Raw genomic sequence first — 22,148 nt, forward strand, 5'->3', positions numbered from 1 at the left:
AAGGGTTGCAAGGTTCTTCCGTCAGCTCTCGAGCCTCAGGGGCCTGAACAGGTACCGCCTGTATCGGGATCTGGGGAGGAAACTCGAGCAGCTCGTCTCGACTGGAGGGGACCGCGAGGAAATCTCCAGGGTGAAGACCTTGCTCAAGGGGTCCCAGTATGATAGGCACACATCCTTGGTTTTTGAGAGGGATTTCGGGAGGTACCGCTCGCCCGACCCTTACAGGAACTGCAGGATGTCAGTGAGTTGTAAAGTGGTAACAGGACTGATAGACAGTATGGGGTCCCTGAACAGATCCAAATCAGGGATCCTGGAGGTGGTCAGATCCTTCTACTCGCACCTCTTGGGGAGGAGGGAACCTGATCGGGATGAGATGTCGGCTTTCCTGGCTGAAACCATCCCTGAGCCAGGGGATGACCCCTCTCTTCATGTTTTGTCAGAAGCAATCAGGGAAGAGGAAGTTAGACGGGCGATTGATGGGCTTCGGCCCAAAAAGTCACCTGGTCCGGATGGCTTAACATCCGAGTTTTACAAGACCTTTAGGGACTCTTTGGTCCCCCTCTTGACTGAGGTGTTTAATGAGTGTCTCTCCTCGGACACTCTGCCCAGTTCAATGAGGAAGACAGCCTTGATTATTCTGTCAAAGGGTAAAGACTCGTCCCGTATTGAGAATTGGCGTCCCATAGCGCTTCTCAATACGGACCGAAAGGTTCTGGCAAAGGTGCTTTTTAATCAGTTGGTGAAATTTGCACCCCGGCTCCTTTCGGGGGCCCAGCACTGCTCTGTTCCAGGCCGCAGTACATTTAGTGCTGTGCTCGGTGTCCGGGAGGCAGTGGAGCAGAGCAGGTCACTGGAAGGGGTACTTGCTGTCCTTAGACCAGGCGAAAGCCTTTGACCGGGATAACCATGAGTACCTCTGGTTCGTCCTTCTGAGGTACGGTCTGCCCGGGAGGTTTGTTGATTGGTTGAGAGTGTTATACAATGGGGCAGAGACTTTTCCGCTCGTGAACGGTTGGGTCGGACACCCTTTTGAGGTGAATTCTGGTGTCCGCCAGGGCTGTCCTCTGAGCCCACTGTTATACGTGTTCTCGATCGACCCCCTTCTAAGGAGGGTGGAGCGTGGACCATTGGTGGGAGTCGGGATGGACCAGGCGGAGCCAGAGGCCACCTTGAGGGTAGTGGCGTACGCCGACGATGTTTCCCTTTTTGTATCCTCGAGAGGGGAAGCAGATTGGGTCATGTCTGAGGTTGAGCGCTACTCGGTGGCATCCGGGACCATGATCAACTGGGATAAGTGTGAGAGTCTCTGGCTGGGAGGGGGAGATCCTAGTTTTGATCTCCCGGACACCCTTCCAGGGCTTCAGGCCACAGAAAAAATTTTAGGCATCAGTTTCGGCCCGGGGGACTATCCCCAGCAAAATTGGGAGGGCAGACTTAAGATTGCCGCCCAGAAGGTGGATCAGTGGAAGGGTTGGTCCTTGACCCTGAGGGAAAGGGTTAGCCTGGCCAAAGGGTTTTTGCTCCCTTTATTAATATACCTGGGCAGCGTCTGCATCTTGCCAGAGCCTCTTTGAACATGGGTCTACAGCCTGTTCTTCCAACTATTATGGGGGAATAGGCTGAACCTAATCAAGAGGGAGGTCACGTACCGCACGAGGAGACTAGGAGGGTTGGGTATGGTCAACCCAGTGGTGTTCCTTGTAAACACCTTTATTAAGGCAAACATTAGCAACCTCTGGTTAGAGAGGGCTCCTCCGTGGGTATTCTCCTGTAGGGGGTGGTTTCGGCCTTTCTTCCAGGAATGGGAGACAGGAGGGCAGGTGAAGGACCTTCGAACGCCTCATGGGCATCTTCCGGCTTATGCTACCCCGGTTCTGAAGGTGATCCGCCGGTGGGGTCTGGGAGTGTGGGAGATCAGGACCTTGTCAAGGAGGTTACTTGACAATAGGGTCCTGTTGACCCACTTTCAGAAGCCCCTGGCGCTCAAGGATTGCCCAAGCCGGGATCTGGAGGTAGGGCTTGGGTTATTGAACTCTAAGCGGATCCCCTTGAAGTTTTGGGACTTGGCTTGGCGCTGCTTCCATGGGAGACTGTATGTGAGGGACAACCTGAAGTACAGGAACTCTGATGACCGGGATTGTCCCCGCGAGGAGTGTGGCGGCATTCTTGAAAGCATGGAGCACTTCCTGCTTCGTTGTCCCTTTTATACAGAGGTCTACAGTAGGGTGGGTGCTTCCATTGGCTGGACCAGGCTGGCAGGCCTTTCCTATGCGGAGTGGGTCTATGGGGCATTCAGGTCCCTTGGTGGCCGAGATCGGGGCACTGTTTTCTTAGTTAGCTTAGTGACTAGGCTCTACACGTGGAACGCACGGTGTTTAGTGTCCACCCAGCAGAAAGCTGGAACATCCTGGGTGACCTGGCAAAAGTGCGCTCGCTGGAGTATGAGAGGCTGGGTGCAGGGAGGGCTTCCCTTCTATGGAGGGGGTTCTCATATACTGTGCCCTAGGGAGAGTTAGGTTACGTGTGTCTGTGATAGGGTGAGTTAGTCTCTTTCTATATTTTATATTTATTTGTAGGGTCAGATAGGTGTGTAGGGTCAGGGAGGGACATGCAGGGACAGTCTTCAGGGATAGGTAGTTAGTATTAGGTTGCTAGTGAGGGTCAGTGAGGGACAGGTAAGGACAGGTAGGGAAAGATTGGTAGGGCGGTAGGTACAGATTTTTTTTTTAATTGGGAGGGACAGGGTGTTGTGTGTTAGATTAGGGTGAGAACCTCTGTAGTCTCCAGTTTCCTGGTGGTGGGTTGCTCCCCTCACATTGTAGAGTTTTGTTTTACGGTATTGGAAACCTGAATATAGGGCTTGCAAGCACTGAACTTGGGTCCGGTTTTTCTTTCATGGTTGGGAAAAATTTAAATATATGGCTAGTAGTTATATTGTTATGTGGTGTATATTATTATAGTTATGTTGTGTATTGTATATATATGTATAGTAATGTGTCTTGTATGTATATGTATGTATATGTATGTGTATTTTGCACGTGGTGGGGTTTAGTGTAGGTTGGGTGGAGGGTTTCGGGGGGGAGGGGGGAGGGGTTTTTGAGAATATGGACGTCCTACGGGATGCGGGAAAAAGGACCCTTTGTGTGTGGAAAAAGGCCACAAACTTTCGTGGGACCTTGTAAAGCATGTTGAGGCCACAGACTATCGTGGGACCTTGGGTGTTCAAAAAATGGTGGTGGGGGGAAATTAAAAAAAAAATAAAAAAAATAAAAAATAAAAATAAATAAATAAATAAAAAATAAAAAAATTAATTTTTTGTGTGCATAGTAATATAAATTTTAAGTTTTTGGCCAGGTGGCCTATCTTTATTTGTTTGGGCAATGGGCCAGCCTTTTGATTTTCTTAGGGGGTCAGGTGTTAATGTGCAGGTATGAATGTGGCGAATGGTAGGGGTTGTTGTATAGAGAGGCAAGTTAAGGTCTTCCCTAGCTGGGGGGTCTCCTGGAGAGTGAGAGACTTTTCCATGTTATATGTTATATGTTATTTTAACTGGACTCTGGGATTTAGGATTTGGGCTATGTCTTGTTGGGGTTTTTTGTTTTTCTGTATGATGTTTGTATCGGTGGTTATATTTGTGTTTTGTATGTGTTTTGTATTTTTCTAAATAAAAAAAGAGTTCCAGCTCCAGTAGCGTCCACTAAAGCTGCTGCAGTTAAAAAGCTTTTATAAGGATCGAGCTTGGCGGTCCACCGCAAGGCTTCCTACTGCCAGTCCCAGCCCCTGTGCCTTGGGGTGCCTCCCCTATGCTCTTCACTGAGTGTCCCGGGGGCCCGAACCATTTGCTTTGAAAAAATTAAGTGTCCAAACTACAGGTGGTGTAGCTTGCTTAACAGCTGGGATAATCCGCTGACTAGCAGACACTGCTACTAGGCACAAATTATTTCCTGGGCTAGATGCAGTTAAAAATTTGTAATTAGATACTCTCGTTGGATGCTGAGAAAGCATTCCATAGAGTCTCCTGGCACGCCATATATTATTCTCTTAAAAAGCTTGGGGTAGGGGTCTAGGGGACCCTTTTATAGCCCAAATCACGGCCCTGTATCGCAATACGTCACCTAGGCTGAAGATAAATGGAACATTTTCATCACCTTTCATAATCACCAATGGGACAAGGCAGGGATGTCCTCTGTCCCCTCTCTTATACATCCTAGTGACGTAGCACCTGCTCTCATCAATTCGCCATAACCCCAATATTAGGTGGATTGAGGTGGGAGGCACCGAGTACAAGTGCTCTGCATTTCCTGATGATGTCCTAGTATATGTCACTCAATCACATATATCCATCCCTGCTGTTATGGCTAAAATATATCACTTTGTTACATGGTCAAATTTTAAAATCAATGCAGCGAAGTCTGAGGCCCTCGATGTCTCCTTCCCCAAATCCATACAGGATTCCATCCAGTCCAACTTTCCCTTTGCCTGGCCCTCACAGGGTATCAAATACTTAGGAATTTGTATTCATAGAGACCTCTCCCGTCTATGTTATCTTAATTTTGGGCCCTTTATTGAACAACTCCATACAGACCACGGTTGGCAAGTTAGAACGTTAAGATTCACTACGTGAACCACTGGTGTTTTGTGGAAAAGCACATGTACACTGTGTTCCAAATTATTATGCAAAAAGTGTTTAGGAGTGATAAGGTAAGAATTTTTTTGTTTGTCAGTTAAACTCATTGATGGTGATGTGTGTCAGTGCTCTTTATATCACTGTAAGCAATTGCAGACACCTGTGCTAATTAGTTTGGCAGGTGTGTCCAATGAAAGGCAAGACTACTTAAGAAGGCTGTCCCACATTATTAAGCAGCCAAAATGGGAAAGAAAAAGGATGTGTCGGCTGCTGAGAAGCAACAAATTGTGGAGTGTTTAGGTCAAGGCATGACTACAATCAACATTGCCAAGACACTTCATCCTGATCATCGCACAATCAAGAAGTATGTAGCTGATTAACAGTACACACGTGTGTGTGCTGATAAGAGAAAATTGAGGACTCTTTCCTACAGGCAATTACGTCAGGTTAAAAGAGCAGCGGCAAAAAAGCCTTGTCATAGCAGCAGACAAGTTTTTGAAGCTGCTGGTGCCTCCAACATCCCCCGAACAACAAGATGCAGGGTCCTTCAGAGGTTTGCAGCTGTGCGTAAGCCATTCTGTCGACCTCCTGTATCCACTGTACACAAGCAGAAATGGCTCCAGTGGGCCAAACAATACATGAAGACTGACTTCAAAACTGTTTTGTTCACCGATGAGTGCCGTGCAACGCTCGATGGTCCAGATGGATGGAGTGGAGGATGGCTGGTTGATGGACACCCCATGCAAACACGGCTACGGCGCCAACAAGGAGGAGGTGGAGTAATGTTTTGGGCTGGAATCATGGGGAGAGAGATTGTCGGCCCCTTTAGGATCCCTGAAGGGGTAAAGATGAACTCCATAATGTATGTGGAGTTTCTCAAACAGCACTTCCTGTCATGGTTCAAGAAGAAGAACCGTGTATTCAGCAGCAAGATCATTTTCATGCATGATAATGCACCGTCTCATGCTGCACATAACACATCTGCATCTCTGGCTGATATGGGCATAAAAGGGGACAAACTTATGGTGTGGCACCCATGCTCCCCTGACCTCAACCCCATTGAGAACCTCTGGAGCATCATCAAAAGGAGTGTCTATGATGGCAGGAGGCAGTTCACATCTAAGCAACAGCTCTGGGAGGGTATTATGTCCTCATGCAAAACAATTGAAGCAGAAACCATCCAAAACCTGACAAATTCAATGGACGAAAGAGTTCAGAAGCTCCTTTCGAACAAGGGGTCCTATGCGCAAATGTAACATCACCTAGAATAAAGTTTTGAGTTGAAAACTGTTTGATTTCAGTTTCTAATAACCTGCTAATGCTTATAATTTCAAAAATGACCATTTTTTTGTTCTTTATTAAAATGAAAAGGTTGATCGAATAGTGTGGGGGATCTAAGAGTGTGGCAACCCAGTAGTCAGGATTATTTCGAATTCTGACAATCTGAGGGTCATGTTGCAGGTAGTGCAGCAAGAAGGCACTCATGTGTCTTGCGCATCTAGGAGCCCCAAAATTATTTTCCGGGCTAGATGCAGCTAAAAAAATATTATTAATTTGAAAGCTGGTGGAGCTTAGTATAGATGGCCTAATAGAATCAGTACTGCAAACTGCTACAAGGCCCAAATTATTTTCCAGCCAAGATACAGATAAACATGATTAGTAATTTTAAATCTGGCGGAGTTTAGTATAGATGGCCTAATAGAATCAGTACTGCACACTGCTACAAGGCCCAAATTATTTTCCAGCCAAGATACAGATAAACATGATAAGTAATTTGAAAGCTTAAAACGGTTGGTGAGGTGATTTTAACAATTCATCAAGCTTTTACTCTCCCCAGGATGACACAGGGGTAGAAAAGTCGTTTCAGATCCATGATTTGTTCATCTTTATGAACGTGAGTCTCTCTACATTATCAGTGGAGAGCCGCGTGCGCTTATCTGTCAGCACACCACCAGCAGCGCTGAACACACGTTCAACGCTGGCTGCGGGGCATGACAAGATCTCCATGGCGTAAGTGGCGAGCTCCGGCGATTTATCCAGATTGGAAGCCAAAAAGAGCAAGGGTCCAGTGACACAGTCATGGCTTCAATGTTTACTTGGAGATACTCCTGTACCATCGTCTCTAGGCGTTGACTATGTGTCAGACTTCTTGTCTCCTGTGGCATTGCAAAGGATGGGCTAAAAAAGTGGTGAAATGATTCCGCAAAATTGATGTTACCAGCAGATACTGTGTTTCTGTTACGTTTTGAGTGCTGAACACTTGACGGTCCCACGGTTGGCAAGTTGGAACTGTGAGATTCACTACTTGCACCACTAGTGTTTTGTGGAAAAGCACATGTAAGATTCTGCAACAGTCTCTGCTGCATGCATCTCTTTCTATGGCAGGAATAATTTCTGCTAATTTATTTTTGTACCGGGGATCTAACAGTGTGGCAACCCAGTAGTCAGGATTATTTCTAATTCTCACAATTCAAGGGTCATGTTGCAGGTAGTGCAGCAAGAAGGCACTCATGTGTCTTGCGCATCCAGGAGCACCAAGTCCCTGTTGTGTTGGTGGCGAGGTAACAATCATGCTTCCTTCCTCTGCCCTCTCCCCCCAACCTCGCACAACAGAAATGTGATCAAGGTCTCCCTCATCTGATGAGTCTTCCATCAGTTCGTCCTCCACTTCTTCCTGGGCTCCTGCACCTTCCTCACTAGTTTGGCTGCTACCATGCGCCCTGGTAAAACCATCTCCCCCACCATCACATGCCTGCCGCCTTGGTGCTGCCGACCGTCTGGACCTTGCAGATGTTAGCCCTTCCGCATACAACTCCTCCTCCTCTACTTCCTCCACCTCCTCTTGTGCCACCACCTGACTCCGAATTCTGTTTAACATGTGCTCCAGCATGTAAATCACTGGAATAGTCATGCTGATAATGGCATCGTCAGCACTAAACATCTTCGTCGCCATTTCAAAACTGTGCAGAAGGGTGCATACGTCCCTGATCTGAGACCACTCCTCCAGCGTGATTTGCCCCACCTCTGGATCTCGTTGTCCCAGGCTATACGTCAGAACGTATTGCACCAGGGCTTGTCGGTGCTGCCACAGTCGCTGCAAGATGTGCAGAGTTGAATTCTACCGGGTAGGCACATTGCATTTTAGCCGGTGAAGTGGCAGGCCCAACGACTTCTGTAGAGATGTAAGTCGCTGAGCTGCAGGATGCGAACGGCGGAAGTGAGCACACAGTGATCGTGCCCTCTGCAGAAGGCCATCTAGTCCGGGATAGTGGGCTAAAAATTGCTGGACAACCAGGTTCAACACGTGAGCCATACAAGGCACGTGTGTGACATTGCACCGGCGAAGGGCCGCACCCAGGTTTGGAGGCAGAAGCAGTGGAGGAACTTCGAGATAAAGAGGATTGACGCACAACTCGTGGGGACGGCAAGACTTGGACAGCAGCCCCTTGTCCTGCTGTCACCATAGTTACCCAGTGCCCAGTCAGCGACATGTAACGCCCCTGTCCATGCCTACTTGTCCAAGTGTCTGTGGTGAAATGCACCCTGTCACACACAGAGTTTCTCAAAGAAGCTGTGATGTTGTGTGTGACATGCTGGTGGAGCGCAGGCACACCTTTCTTTGAGAAGTAGTGCCGACTGGGCATCTGGTACTGGGGCACTGCGACGGACATAAGGTCTCGAAAATCCTCTGTGTCCACCAGGCGGAAAGGCAGCATTTCTGTAGCCAAGAGCTTGCAGATGGTGAAATTCAACCTCTTAGCTTTCTCATGGCTAGGAGGAAATGGTCTTTTACTTGTCCATATCTGAGGGACCGAGGGCTGGTTGTTGTGCTTAGACGGGGTTGAGAAGGGTGTCCCCAGCAAACTGCCGGTCTGTGAGGAAGATGCAGGCGGACATGTTAGGTTGCCTTGATCCAAAGGTGGTGCTATCGATGTCGGACAGCGCTGAACACCAGCTGGTGTTTCCACCTCCAAAGAAAATGATGACCTGCCAATCACGCTAGCTGTTGCGGGTAAAGAGGTGGCAGGTCTGTGTCCCAAAACAGGTGTGACTGCTGTCCCCCCCAGTCACAGAGGATGAAGAGGCCGCGGATGCACAAGATGTGGCAGACGGTGGTTGGCCGCATTGTAGCACAGTGAGCTTCCCACTGCAACTTATGCTTCATATCCATGTGCCGCTTCATGCATGAAGTACTCAAACTATGTATTTTTTGGCCTCTACTTAGCTTTTGCTGACAAATGTTACAGATAACACGAGTTGGGTCATCTTTATTGATCGATAGCCCAGGCTATGCAAGGCTTAACACCCATGCGACCTGAAGAGCCACCACGACTTGTGGTCAGAGGCAGAGCTGTGTTTGAGGATGCAGTTGTTGACATGCTGCCAGTACTACGTCTCTGTCCAGGAAGGCGCAACCTGACCTCGTCGTCACTAGCATCCTCGTCCACCTCCTCTGCTGACCTCATCGACTGGCTGACTGTGGGTTGACAGTAAGTGGGATCTCCAACCTCGTCATCATTACCCTGTGTGTTATCACACCCGTCGTCCTCAGAGCCAACCTCTTCCTGCCCTGACAAAAAACTAAAGTTGTCGCTCCAATCAGGTATTTGAGTCTCATCATTATCTTCCTCATTGTCTCCACCAACAGGAGTTACAGTTTGGGAACTTGGGTCGACATTATGGTCAGAACCTTCTGCGTCTGGTCCTGGATCCGACTCATAAAGATTCTGGGCATCAGTGCAGATCATTTCCTCGTCTGGATTCACAGAAGCTCTGGAGCCGACCTCTGATTCCCAGGCTATAGTATGAGTAAACAGCTCTGCAGACTCAACCATCTGTTCTACCCCATACTCAGACGGGCAGCTGGAGACTTGGGAGCTGTGAGGAAGCAAGTGCTATTTGGGTGACACCTCTGAGGACTGGAGTATTTGTGATGTTGAAGTTGAGGTGGAGGAGAGCCCACTTAAAGGAGCACTTGATATCCGCTGAAGCACCTGCTGTTTTTGTGCCTCATCTGGAATTTGTAGCGATTGGCGTGGCCGTAAGAAAGGGATGTTATCACATTGTCTGCTAAAAGAAGTAGACATCTTAGTTTGGCTGGAAGATGGTCTTTCTTCTGCAGATGTTACTGTTGCTTTAACACCTACCCCACTGACACAACCTTTTTTTCCCTTCCCAACACGCCTATTCCCCTTTCCACCAGCAGCAGGCCTTTTTCCACTCATTTTGGTGGTTAACTAATTCACAACTCTGGAGTTGTTTGCGCAAAAAACAATGGATGGGAACCGAGCAGAGCTGAGTGGCCAAACTGTGGTATTAGCCCAAAAGTATTGGCTGGGTTAGATGCAGATAAAAATTATTTTGAATTTGCAACCTGGTGGAGGTTAGTATAGATGGACTAATAGAACAAGTCCCACACACTGCTACAAGCTGAAATATTTTTTCAGAGCTAGATGCAGAAAAAAATTATATTGAATTTGCAACCTGGTGGAGGTTAGTATAGATGGACTAATAGAACAAGTCCCAGACACTGCTACAAGCCGAAATATTTTTTCAGAGCTAGATGCAGAAAAAAATTATATTGAATTTGCAACCTGGTAGAGGTTAGTATAGATGGACTAATAGAACAAGTCCCACACACTGCTACAAGCCGAAATATTTTTTCAGAGCTAGATGCAGAAAAAAATTATATTGAATTTGCAACCTGGTGGAGGTTAGTATAGATGGACTAATAGAACAAGTCCCACACACTGCTACAAGCCGAAATATTTTTTTAGAGCTAGATGCAGAAAAAAATTATATTGAATTTGCAACCTGGTGGAGGTTAGTATAGATGGACTAGTAGAACAAGTCCCACACACTGCTACAAGCCGAAATATTTTTTCAGAGCTAGATGCAGAAAAAAATTATATTGAATTTGCAGCCTGGTGGAGGTGTCACGCTGTCTCTGTATACTGGAGGTAGGGGGCCTAAGCTGACCCTAAGCTGGGGCCCTGACTAATCCCTCTACCTGGAGGTACTGTTAAAGGTACAGAGGTCCAGGCCGCCAGCGTAACCCCTACCTCCTGAGGATCCCTGCACCTAAGTAATCTAGTCCTGAGAAGGACCCCGATCACAACAAAAGAGGACAAGTAATAATATGCCCACACACAGTACTTAGACGAACGAGACAGTACAAGGGAAAAACCAAAACCACCTTGCATGCAACAACTACACCACTACAGCAGAGGGAACACCAACGGGAAAGGAGATAAATGATAAAGCGAGGAAGGGAAAAAACACTCCAAATACACTTATCTCAGAAACTCCAAACACCACAATCCGCTCTGTTAGTCTGAATGAAATGCTTTCACCGACACTTCCCAAACAGACCAGCAGGCATTTGAAGGAGTCTCACTACAGCAGTATTGATTGCAGCTGGGCGAGGCTGGACCTCGTCTAGCACAGAGAGAGAGAGAATTAACTCCCTCACTGCCGAAAAACACAAAGCACCAACAAGTCAGCTGCGAGAAGTCAGGCTGTGTATTCGTGACGATCTTCGTGGCGACACACCCGTGACAGTACCCCCCCTTCTACGAGGGGCCTCCGGACCCTCAGAGCCAGGTTTATCCGGGTGAGTCGTGTGGAAGGCCCGAACTAATCGGTCTGCGTTAATATCCGACGCAGGAACCCACATCCTCTCCTCAGGACCATACCCTTTCCAATGAACCAGGTACTGAAGGGACCGGCGATTAAAGCGTGAATCGATGACCCTCGATACCTGGAACTCCAAGTTACCATTGACCACCACTGGAGGGGGAGGTAAAGGTGACGGTACCACCGGCGCCACATACCTCTTAAGCAACGATCTGTGGAACACGTTGTGAATTTTAAACGTAGGGGGGAGGTCAAGACGGAATGCCACCGGATTAATTATAGAACTGATTCTGTACGGCCCGATGAACCTGGGACCCAGTTTCCAGGAGGGAACCTTAAGTTTTATATTCTTGGTAGACAACCATACCCGATCGTTCACACTTAGGTCCGGACCAGACACTCTCCTCCTATCAGCCATACGTTTGTATCGGTTCCCCATAGTATTCAGATTCTTCAGCACCCCTCTCCATACTGAAGCGAGTGATGAGGAAAATCGTTCCTCCTCAGGAACCCCCAAAGAGCCCCCCCTACTGAAAGTACAAAACTGGGGGTGAAAACCATATGCCCCAAAAAACGGGGACTTACCAGTGGACTCGCTCCGCCTATTATTAAGAGCAAACTCTGCCAGAGGTAAGAAAGAAGCCCAGTCCTCCTGGTTCTCTGACACAAAACACCGGAGATATGTCTCCAAGCTCTGGTTCATACGTTCCGTCTGACCATTGGTCTGAGGATGAAAAGCCGATGAGAATGACAAATGCATCCCCCGCCGTGCACAAAACGCCTTCCAGAACTTGGACACAAACTGAGACCCCCGATCAGACACCACCTCGGAGGGTACCCCGTGAAGCCTCACAATCTCCCCAATGAACACCTGCGCAAGAGTTTTAGCATTAGGGAGAGCCGGAAGAGCGATAAAATGTGCCATCTTGCTGAACCTGTCCACTACAACGAGTATGACCGTTTTACCCGAAGACGGAGGGAGGTCCGTAATAAAGTCCATAGACAGATGAGTCCAAGGACGCTCCGGGATCTTCAAAGGTAAGAGGGCCCCAGACGGACGGGTATGTGAGGTCTTAGAGCGTGCACAAACCCCACAGGACGCAACAAAAGTTACCACCTCCTTATGTAAGTTAGGCCACCAAAACCGACGCGAGAGGAGATCCACCGTTGCTTTACTCCCCGGGTGTCCTGCAAAAACTGAGTTATGGTGTGCCTCGATCACCTTTTGTCGCAACTGATCTGGAACAAACAGTCTCCCCGGAGGTCCAACAGGGGCGTCCCCCTGAGCCTCCAATACCTCCTCCTCCAGCTCAGAGCATACTGCCGAAACCACCACCCCCTCCTGAAGGATAGGAATCGGGTCGTCCGTATTCCCGGCCCCAGGGAAACTACGAGATAAGGCATCCGCCTTTACATTTTTTGACCCAGGACGATATGTAACGACAAAATTAAACCTGGTAAAAAACAATGACCACCTAGCTTGTCTGGGATTCAGACGTTTCGCGGACTCCAGATATAGCAGGTCCTTGTGATCGGTGATGACGGTGACCGGATGGACTGCCCCCTCCAAAAAATGGCGCCACTCCTCAAAAGCTAACTTAATGGCCAAGAGTTCCCTATTGCCGACATCGTAATTCCTCTCAGCGGACGACAATTTTTTAGAGAAAAAGGCGCACGGATGCCACTTACCAGGGGACGAACCCTGTGACAATACTGCTCCCACCCCTACCTCGGAAGCGTCTACCTCTACAATGAATGGCTGTGACGCATCAGGTTGAATGAGTATGGGTGCCGAGGCAAAACATTTTTTCAAGGAGGAGAATGCTTGACAAGCCTTGTCAGACCACCTAGAAAAATCCGTCCCCTTTTTAGTCATGTCTGTGAGAGGCTTAACCATGGACGAGAAATTACGAATGAACTTCCGGTAATAATTAGCAAACCCCAGGAAACGTTGTAGTGCCTTAAGATTCTCTGGCCGATCCCACTCAAGAACTGCCCGCACTTTCCCAGGGTCCATACGAAAACCGGACGCTGAAACCAGGAAGCCTAAAAACTGGAGTTCCTGTACGGCGAACACACACTTTTCCCATTTGGCATACAGTTTATTATCCCGCAAGATCTGTAACACCTGCCTAACGTGCTCCTGATGAGACACCAGATCCGGCGAGTAAATTAAGATATCATCCAGATATATGACAACAAACTGTCCCACCAGGCGGCGAAAAATGTCATTAACAAAGTGTTGGAACACCGCCGGGGCATTAGTCAGACCGAATGGCATGACAAGGTTTTCATAATGCCCCTCCGGAGTGTTAAACGCCGTCTTCCACTCATCCCCCTCCTTCATCCTAATCAGATTGTACGCCCCCCTGAGATCCAACTTAGAGAACCATTTGGCGCCCACGATCTGATTAAAGAGATCGGGAATAAGTGGGAGCGGATACGGATCTCGGACCGTAATCCGATTAAGTTCACGGAAATCCAGGCAAGGGCGTAGGCCTCCATCTTTCTTCTTAACAAAGAAGAACCCCGCAGCCACCGGTGAAGATGAAGGTCTAATATGCCCCTTAGCCAGACTTTCTGAAATATAATCCTTCATGGCCTGCCTCTCAGGACCAGAAAGGTTATACAACCTAGCTTTAGGTAACTTGGCCTCAGGGAGCAGTTTTACAGAACAGTCATACTCGCGATGAGGAGGTAGTTCCTGACACCCTTTCTCCGAGAATACATCCTCAAAGTCCGCCAGAAATGGAGGTAAGACCCAAGGAGTAACCGCACCGATGACCGTGTTCATGCAGTTTTTATTACAGAATTTACTCCATTGGCTTATCTCTCTGGTTTGCCAATTAATAACCGGGTTATGCTTAGTTAACCAAGGAAGGCCCAACACTATAGGAGTGGGAAGACCCTCCAACACGTAGCAAGACAACAGTTCTTTATGTATCGCCCCCACTTGAAGTTTTACGTCATGCACAGCTTGCAAAAAACTTCCCTGACCGAGAGGCCTGGCATCGATCGAGAATATGGGGATGGGTTTAGCCAACTCACTCAATCACATACCTTGAACCCGGGCAAACCGAGCATCAACCAGATTAGCCCCGGCCCCACTATCCAGAAGAACAGATATCCTCTCAGTTCTCGTACCCACCACCACCTCCGCCGGTACGAGAAACTGAGACGAACCTAGGGACGAAATACCTACTCCCAGATTGCCGTCCACCACACAACCTGGGATCAACAGTTTTCCGACGACTCCTCACTCTGCAAGGGACGGGATGGACACCCCCCAATAAAATGTCCCTTTCTCCCGCAGAAGAAACACCTTCCTGTCTTATGGCGCACCACCGGTCCCCTCCCCCGAAATGATGTCCCTCCTAATTGCATAGGCTCCTCTGGACTGACCAGGGGAACCACCATATGAGGGGACCTTGTAGGAGGTGGAGTCATCACAGGGGGTAGAGTTATCCCGCACCTCTCCCGAAGCCGTCTGTCAACGCGAATAGCAAGGGCCATAGCGGCTTCCAGTGACGCGGGAGAGTCATACTGTGCCAACACATCCTGTAATTTGTCGGATAAACTATGACAAAACTGGCTCCTAAGAGCCGGGTCATTCCACTGGGTGTCCGTGGCCCACCTACGGAACTCCGAACAGAATTCCTCCGCCGGACGATCTCCCTGCTGGATCCTACGTAACTTAGACTCAGCAAGGGAGATCCGATCTGGGTCATCATATACGAGTCCCAGAGCAGCGAAAAACCTATCCACTGACTGGAGAGCCGGGGAGCCCGGGGGAAGAGAGAACGCCCAAGATTGTGGGTCCCCTTGTAGGAGCGAGATGACAATTCCCACCCTTTGTTCTTCACTCCCCGATGACCGAGGCCGCAGCCGAAAGTACAACTTGCATGCCTCCCGGAAAACAAAAAACTTGTCCCGCCCCCCAGTGAACCTGTCAGGGAGAGCTACTTTAGGTTCTGGTCCGGCTTGCTCCTGAGGATGCAAAACCTTGGACCTAACGTCCGCCAGCTCCATGGACAAACTCTGCAACTGCCGAGCTAGACCGGCTACTGGATCCATGGTAGCTGGAGAAAAACTAAGTGGGTCGGTGAAAATGTCACGCTGTCTCTGTATACTGGAGGTAGGGGGCCTAAGCTGACCCTAAGCTGGGGCCCTGACTAATCCCTCTACCTGGAGGTACTGTTAAAGGTACAGAGGTCCAGGCCGCCAGCGTAACCCCTACCTCCTGAGGATCCCTGCACCTAAGTAATCTAGTCCTGAGAAGGACCCCGATCACAACAAAAGGGGACAAGTAATAATATGCCCACACACAGTACTTAGACGAACGAGACAGTACAAGGGAAAAACCAAAACCACCTTGCATACAACAACTACACCACTACAGCAGAGGGAACACCAACGGGAAAGGAGATAAATGATAAAGCGAGGAAGGGAAAAAACACTCCAAATACACTTATCTCAGAAACTCCAAACACCACAATCCGCTCTGTTAGTCTGAATGAAATGCTTTCACCGACACTTCCCAAACAGACCAGCAGGCATTTGAAGGAGTCTCACTACAGCAGTATTGATTGCAGCTGGGCGAGGCTGGACCTCGTCTAGCACAGAGAGAGAGAGAATTAACTCCCTCACTGCCGAAAAACACAAAGCACCAACAAGTCAGCTGCGAGAAGTCAGGCTGTGTATTCGTGACGATCTTCGTGGCGACACACCCGTGACAGGAGGTTAGTATAGATGGACTAACAGAATGATGCTATGCCCAAAAGGTTTTACTTCACTAGGTGCAGTAAAAAAATTGGTATTCTATACACAGGTGGTGTAGCTTGCAACACAGATAGGCTACTCCACTGACTAACACACACTGCAAGAGGCCAAAAAGGATTTGCTTTGCTAGATTTAGCCAAATGCTGTGAAAAAAACTTGCACAGCACTAAAACAGACCTGCCTGGCAAAAAGTGATAGGAACTGATGTAACCTAGCCCTCAAAAGGACTGCAATTACAATTAGTCTTTACTCCCAACCTATCTATTTAAGAGCACAGACCTGCCTGATAAAAGTGATAGGAACTGATGTAACCTAGCCCTGAAAAGGACTGCAATTACAATTAGTCTTTACTCCCAACCTATCTATTTAAGAGCACAGACCTGCCTGATAAAAGTCGCAGGAAATGATGTAACCTAGTCCTTAAAAGGACTGCAATCACAACTATTCCCTACTCCCAAGCTATCTGTAGATTTGTGCAAAAATTGGCTTGAAATTAACAAAGTATAGCGCACACAGCAACAGCAGTGCCGTCTAACAAGCAGCTGCAGCAGTGAGAACATGGTGGCGACGGGGAAAATGGCTGGGTCTTATAGGGCAAGGACATGTGACATACACTGCCAATGACACATGCCCTTGCTTGTGTGAAAAAAAGCAGTTTTCTTCGTGTGTGCACTGCTGATAGGCTGACAGATTGCACCTCCCCACTGTAAATGCGGGAAAGAGAAAAAAAAATGGAGATCTTCATTATTTATGCAGAGATCCATCCACTGCCCCTCCCCCCGCCCCGCTGTACACTCAAACTGCGTATTAACATTAATTTTCAGCATTACTGAGAAAAAATCCAGTTATGATTTTGGTGCACGAACAGTTATCGAACATAACCTCAAACAGCCGAATTTTTTTCAAATTGTTCGTGTTCGCTGAACGGCTCGAACACCGGCCAAAACAGCTCGAATTTGAGATTGGCGAACAGTTCGAGTCGAACACCGCTCATCTCTATTCTGCACTTCCATGGTGCAGTTGCCACAGTCTCACCCTAGTCACCGTGAAGGGCATCAAGTAGGTCCGGGAGCTCCAGGTTGCCCAGAGGGACTTCAGAGCACCCAATCGGGACTGTGTGTGGGGAAGCGCAGGGCAGGAGGGAGAAGACCCAGCGCGGGAAGTCGGTCTAGTAAGGAACATAAAGAAAGCGGGGTTCCGTCAAGCGCTCCTGATATATTTGAGAAAGTGCTTGAACCCCTTGTCTGGTAGACGCAGTGCAACGCGGGAGGCTGACACCCGTACAGTGTATCTGAGGAACTTGAACAGAACTGTGAGTAAACTCGGATGACTGCACTCCACTGCCTCCGTCAGTTATTTTCGCTGCGCCATCTCTCCTGCACTACAAGCCCAGCATCCCCCACCATCGGTACTACACTGCCCTGGGGCCCGCTCCACCTGTGGGGAGACGTTCCAACCCAGCTGCCCTATCAACCGCCCCAGAGGTCTGAAGCAGCGCTGGTACCTATTACCAGAAACCACAGGTGGTGTCACGAACACTTCCTAAGAACTACAAATCCCATATAAATATTTTCTTTCCCCTTTTTGTTGACTGCCCTGGGTCACAGACCGGGCCGCCGCCACTGTGACATATCCCTCCCCCAGCATCTTTAGGCCCGGCACCGAGTACCCCATGGCCCTGGGGGCGCGTCAGATGGATGGATCGATGGATGAGGGATGGATGGATGAGGGAGGGATGGATGGATGAGGGATGGATGAGGGAGGGATAGATGAATTAAGGAGGAATAGATGGATGAGTGAGGGATGGATGATGGCGGGATGGATGGATGAGGGATGAATGGATGAGGGAGGGATTGATGAATGCGGGAGGGATGGATGAGGGAAGGATAGATGGATGAGGGAGGGAGGGATAGATGGATGGATGAGGGATGGATGAGGGAGAGAGGGATGGATGGATGATGGTGGGATGGTTGGATGAGGGAGGGATGGATGAGGGATGGATGGATGAGGAAGGGATGAATGAGGGATAGATGAATCGATGGATGATGGATGAAGGATAGATGGATGAGGGAGGGATAGATGAGATAGGGATAGATGAATTAGGGAGGAATAGATGAATTAGAGATGGATAGATGGATGAGGGAGGGATAGATGGATGAGTGAGGGATGGATGAGGGAGGGATAGATGGATGAGTGAGGGAGGGATAGATTATGGCAGGATGGATGGATGAGGGAGGGATGGATTATGGCAGGATGGATGGATGAGGGAAGGATTAATGAATGAGGGAGGGATGGATGAATGAGGGAAGGATAGATGGAGGAGGAAGGGATAGATGGATGGATGAGGGATGGATGGATGAGGGATGAATCAGGGATGTATGAGGGAGAGATGGATGGATGAGGGATGGATGGATGAGGGATGAATCAGGGATGTATGAGGAAGAGATGGATGGATGAGGGAGGGAGGAATGGATGGATAGATTAGGAGGAATGGATGCACACAGCACATTATACTCATCTATTAGTCCACTACTAATTAGTCCATTACTTCCTGGTTAGCCCAATCAGCTGAGTCATTCCCCTGCTTCCTCCCACTGTGTGCTACATGGGGAGGCTGAAGCAGGAGGTAGGGGGAGGGTCTGGCAGAGACTGGGGGTGTGGTGTGTGTTGTGACTTTAGGACCAGTCTCTGCCAGAGAGGAAAACTCTAGTCGGGATGTGAGCAGCTCTTCCAGAATCAGGAGTAAGCTGCTCACGTGAATAAATGTGATATCTAGGACACCATGCAGAATGCAGACAGGGAGTATATTGTAAACTGTCAGCATTCTGCAGCCTAAGTACACCCACAAATTATGCAGAAATCCCAGACAACCCCTTTAATGACACGTGCACAATCAGATATTGACAGCGGCATTTGACAAATTAGCAATCGCGGGTGGAGCTCTGCTCCACCCTCAATTGCTAAGGGCAGATCCTGGCTGTAATCCACAGCCATCACCTGCCTGGTATGGGGTGGGCTTGCTGCGTGAGCCCGTTCCATACACCTGCTTCCGACATGCGCCGTACATGTACGGCAGACGTTGTGAATGGGTTAAACAAATTACATTTTGGATCCAATTAAAATTCAGTCCACTTATTAAAATAGGGCTTGAACCCAAACACGACCTTCTCACATTACAAAGTTAAAGCAATTAAAGGGTAAAACGATTTCAAACAGATGACCTGACATAAACTGATTGGGGGGTTCTTAACTTTTTTTTTTTTTTTACTTTGTACATACAGGGGCATGGTTTCCCCGTTTTGGACTGGGCATTTTGTCTATATAGCTTTCCATTGGCAGGTGTCTGATATGGGTCCTTCTGCCCCCATCTATTTTAAGGTCTTCTGATCATATTGAGGGGAACTACAAGAGTTTGAGACCGTCCCGATTGGGTACACCTTGTCACGGTGGGATGGTTTTTACACTGTTTTGATCAAAATAGTGACAACTAAGTAACCTATGTAATTTACATGTACTTTTACTATTCATTTACTTACTACAAGGTATTTGATCATTTTGTTTTTATCTTAGGTTCTGACTATTAAATAGCCACAGGGTAAATGTGCATCTACACATTGCACTTATACCACCATCTACTCCGACTCATTTCCTTGGGGTTTTTATTAGCGGTTATCACCCCTAGGCTACCTGTATGTCACATTGCTTATTGCAGTATTGCAAACAATGGGTAAATTGTGGGCATGGCAGCGCTATTGCATTTATATACCCTTGTAGGTATTTGTATAGGTTGTCTGGTATAAAAAAAATATATATACAGTGGTGTGAGAAAGTGTTTGCCCCCTTCCTGATTTCTTATTCTTTTGCATGTTTGTCACACTTAAATGTTTCAGATCAGAAAACAAATTTAAACATTAGACAAAGATAGCACAAGTAAATGCAGCAAGTTTAGTTCAATTGCCACCACAAGGAAATAAATTATTTTCCAGTTCAAATTGAAATAAAATAAATGTTCATTTATTCAAGCAATCACACTTCAATAATTCAAAATCCCACTATAGGATATATACAGTGGTGTGAAAAAGTGTTTTCCCCCTTCCTGATTTCTTATTCTTTTGCATGTTTGTCACACTTAAATGTTTCAGATCACAAACCAAATTTAAATATTAGACAAAGATAACACAAGTAAACACAAAATGCAGTTTTTAAATGAAGGTCTTTATTATTATTAGCTGTGGTTTATCACGTCTTTGGGAAGGTGAGTTCAATTTCCCTAGATACACACAGGCCTGATTACTGCCACACCTGTTCTTAATCAAGAATTCACTTAAATGGGACCTGTCTGACAAAGTGAAGTAGACCAAAATATCCTCAAAAGCTAGACATCATGCTGCGAACCAAAGAAATTCAGGAACAAATGAGAAACAAAATAATTAAGATCTAGCAGTCTGGAAAAGGTTATAAAGCCATTTCTAAAGCTTTGGGACTCCAGCGAACCATAGTGAGAGCCATTATCCACAAATAGCAAAAACATGGAACAGTGGTGAACCTTCCCAGGAGAGGCCGGCTGACCCAAATTACCCCAAGAGTGCAGCGACAACTCATTCAAGAGGTCACAAAAGACCCCACAACAACATCCAAAAAACTGCAGGCCTCACTTGCCTCAGTAAAGGTCAGTGTTCATGACTCGACTATTAGAAAGAGACTGGGCAAAAATGCCATGCATAGCAGAGTTTCAAGACGAAAACCACTGCTGAGCAAAAAGAACATAAAGGTTCATCTCAGCTTCACCAAGACTTTTTGGAGAATACTCTGTGGACTGATGAGACAAAAGTTGAACTTTTTGGAAGGTGTATGTCCCATTACATCTGGCGTAGAAATAACACAACATTTCAGAAAAGGAACATCATACGAACGGTAAAATATGGTGGTGGTAGTGTGATGGTCAGGGGACTGTTTTGCTATTTCAGGACCTGGAAGGTCCAAAAAATCCAGAAGGATAATTTCCGGCCATCTGTTCGTGACCTCAAGCTGAAGCACACTTGGGTTATGCAGCAGGACAATGATCCAAAACACACCAGTAAGGCCACCTCTGAATGGCTTAAGAAGAACAAAATTAAGATTTTGGAGTGTCCTAGTCAAAGTCCTGACCTTAATCCGATTGAGATGCTGTGGCATGACCTTAAAAAGTCAGTTCATGCTCGGAAACCCTCCAATGTGGCAGAATTACAACAATTTTGCAAAGATGAGTGATCCAAAATTCCTTCAGAGTGTTGCAAAAGACTCATTGCCAGTTATTGCAAATGCTTGATTGCAGTTGTTGCTGCTAAGGGTGGCCCAACCAGTTATTAGGTTTAGGGGCAATCACTTTTTCACACAGGGCCCTGTAGGTTTGGATTTCTTTTTACCTTAATAATAAAGACCTTCTTTTAAAAACTGCATTTTGTGTTTACTTGGGTTATCTTTGTCTAATATTTAAATTAGTTTTGTTATCTGAAACATTTAAGTGTGACAAACATGCAAAAGAATAAGAAATCAGGAAGGGAGAAAACACTCTTTCACACCACTACATATATCCTATAGTGGGATTTTGAATTATTGAAGTGCGATCTTGTGTTAAGGAGATTGTATATTTGCTTGAATACATGGACATTTATTTTATTTCAATAGGAACTGTAAAATAATTTATTTCCTTGTGTTAGCAATTGAACTAAACTTGCTGCCAGGTTCCGCCACAGATTACAGATAAATATAGAATTCTAGGGCGTCGTGAACAGTAAATCTCTAAAATGCCCCTCTTTGTCTCTCTAGAATACTTTGAATCCCTCAATGAATGCATTCGTGTTTTTGCATCACTAGGAGCCAAGATGTGGTAATTGTATTTGGTTTATAGCTTCCTAAAGATGAAATTGAGGGTGAAAATATGTTTTCTAGTGACTTAGATTGATTGTCTCATTCCCTGTAATATACAATAAATGTTGGCTTAATAGGACAGATTTGTGTCACTGCTATTAACCTGTTTGCTGATACCCCTTACCATGGGAAAGCAATTTTTGCTTAAACAGCAGGAACCTGCAATAAACTACTAGTGATATATATAGCGGGTGAA

The sequence above is a fragment of the Phyllobates terribilis genome, unplaced genomic scaffold (genome assembly GCF_046119375.1).
Source record: "Phyllobates terribilis strain yellow unplaced genomic scaffold, ASM4611937v1 Scaffold_3__8_contigs__length_932513732, whole genome shotgun sequence".
In the NCBI taxonomy this organism is placed as follows: domain Eukaryota; kingdom Metazoa; phylum Chordata; class Amphibia; order Anura; family Dendrobatidae; genus Phyllobates; species Phyllobates terribilis.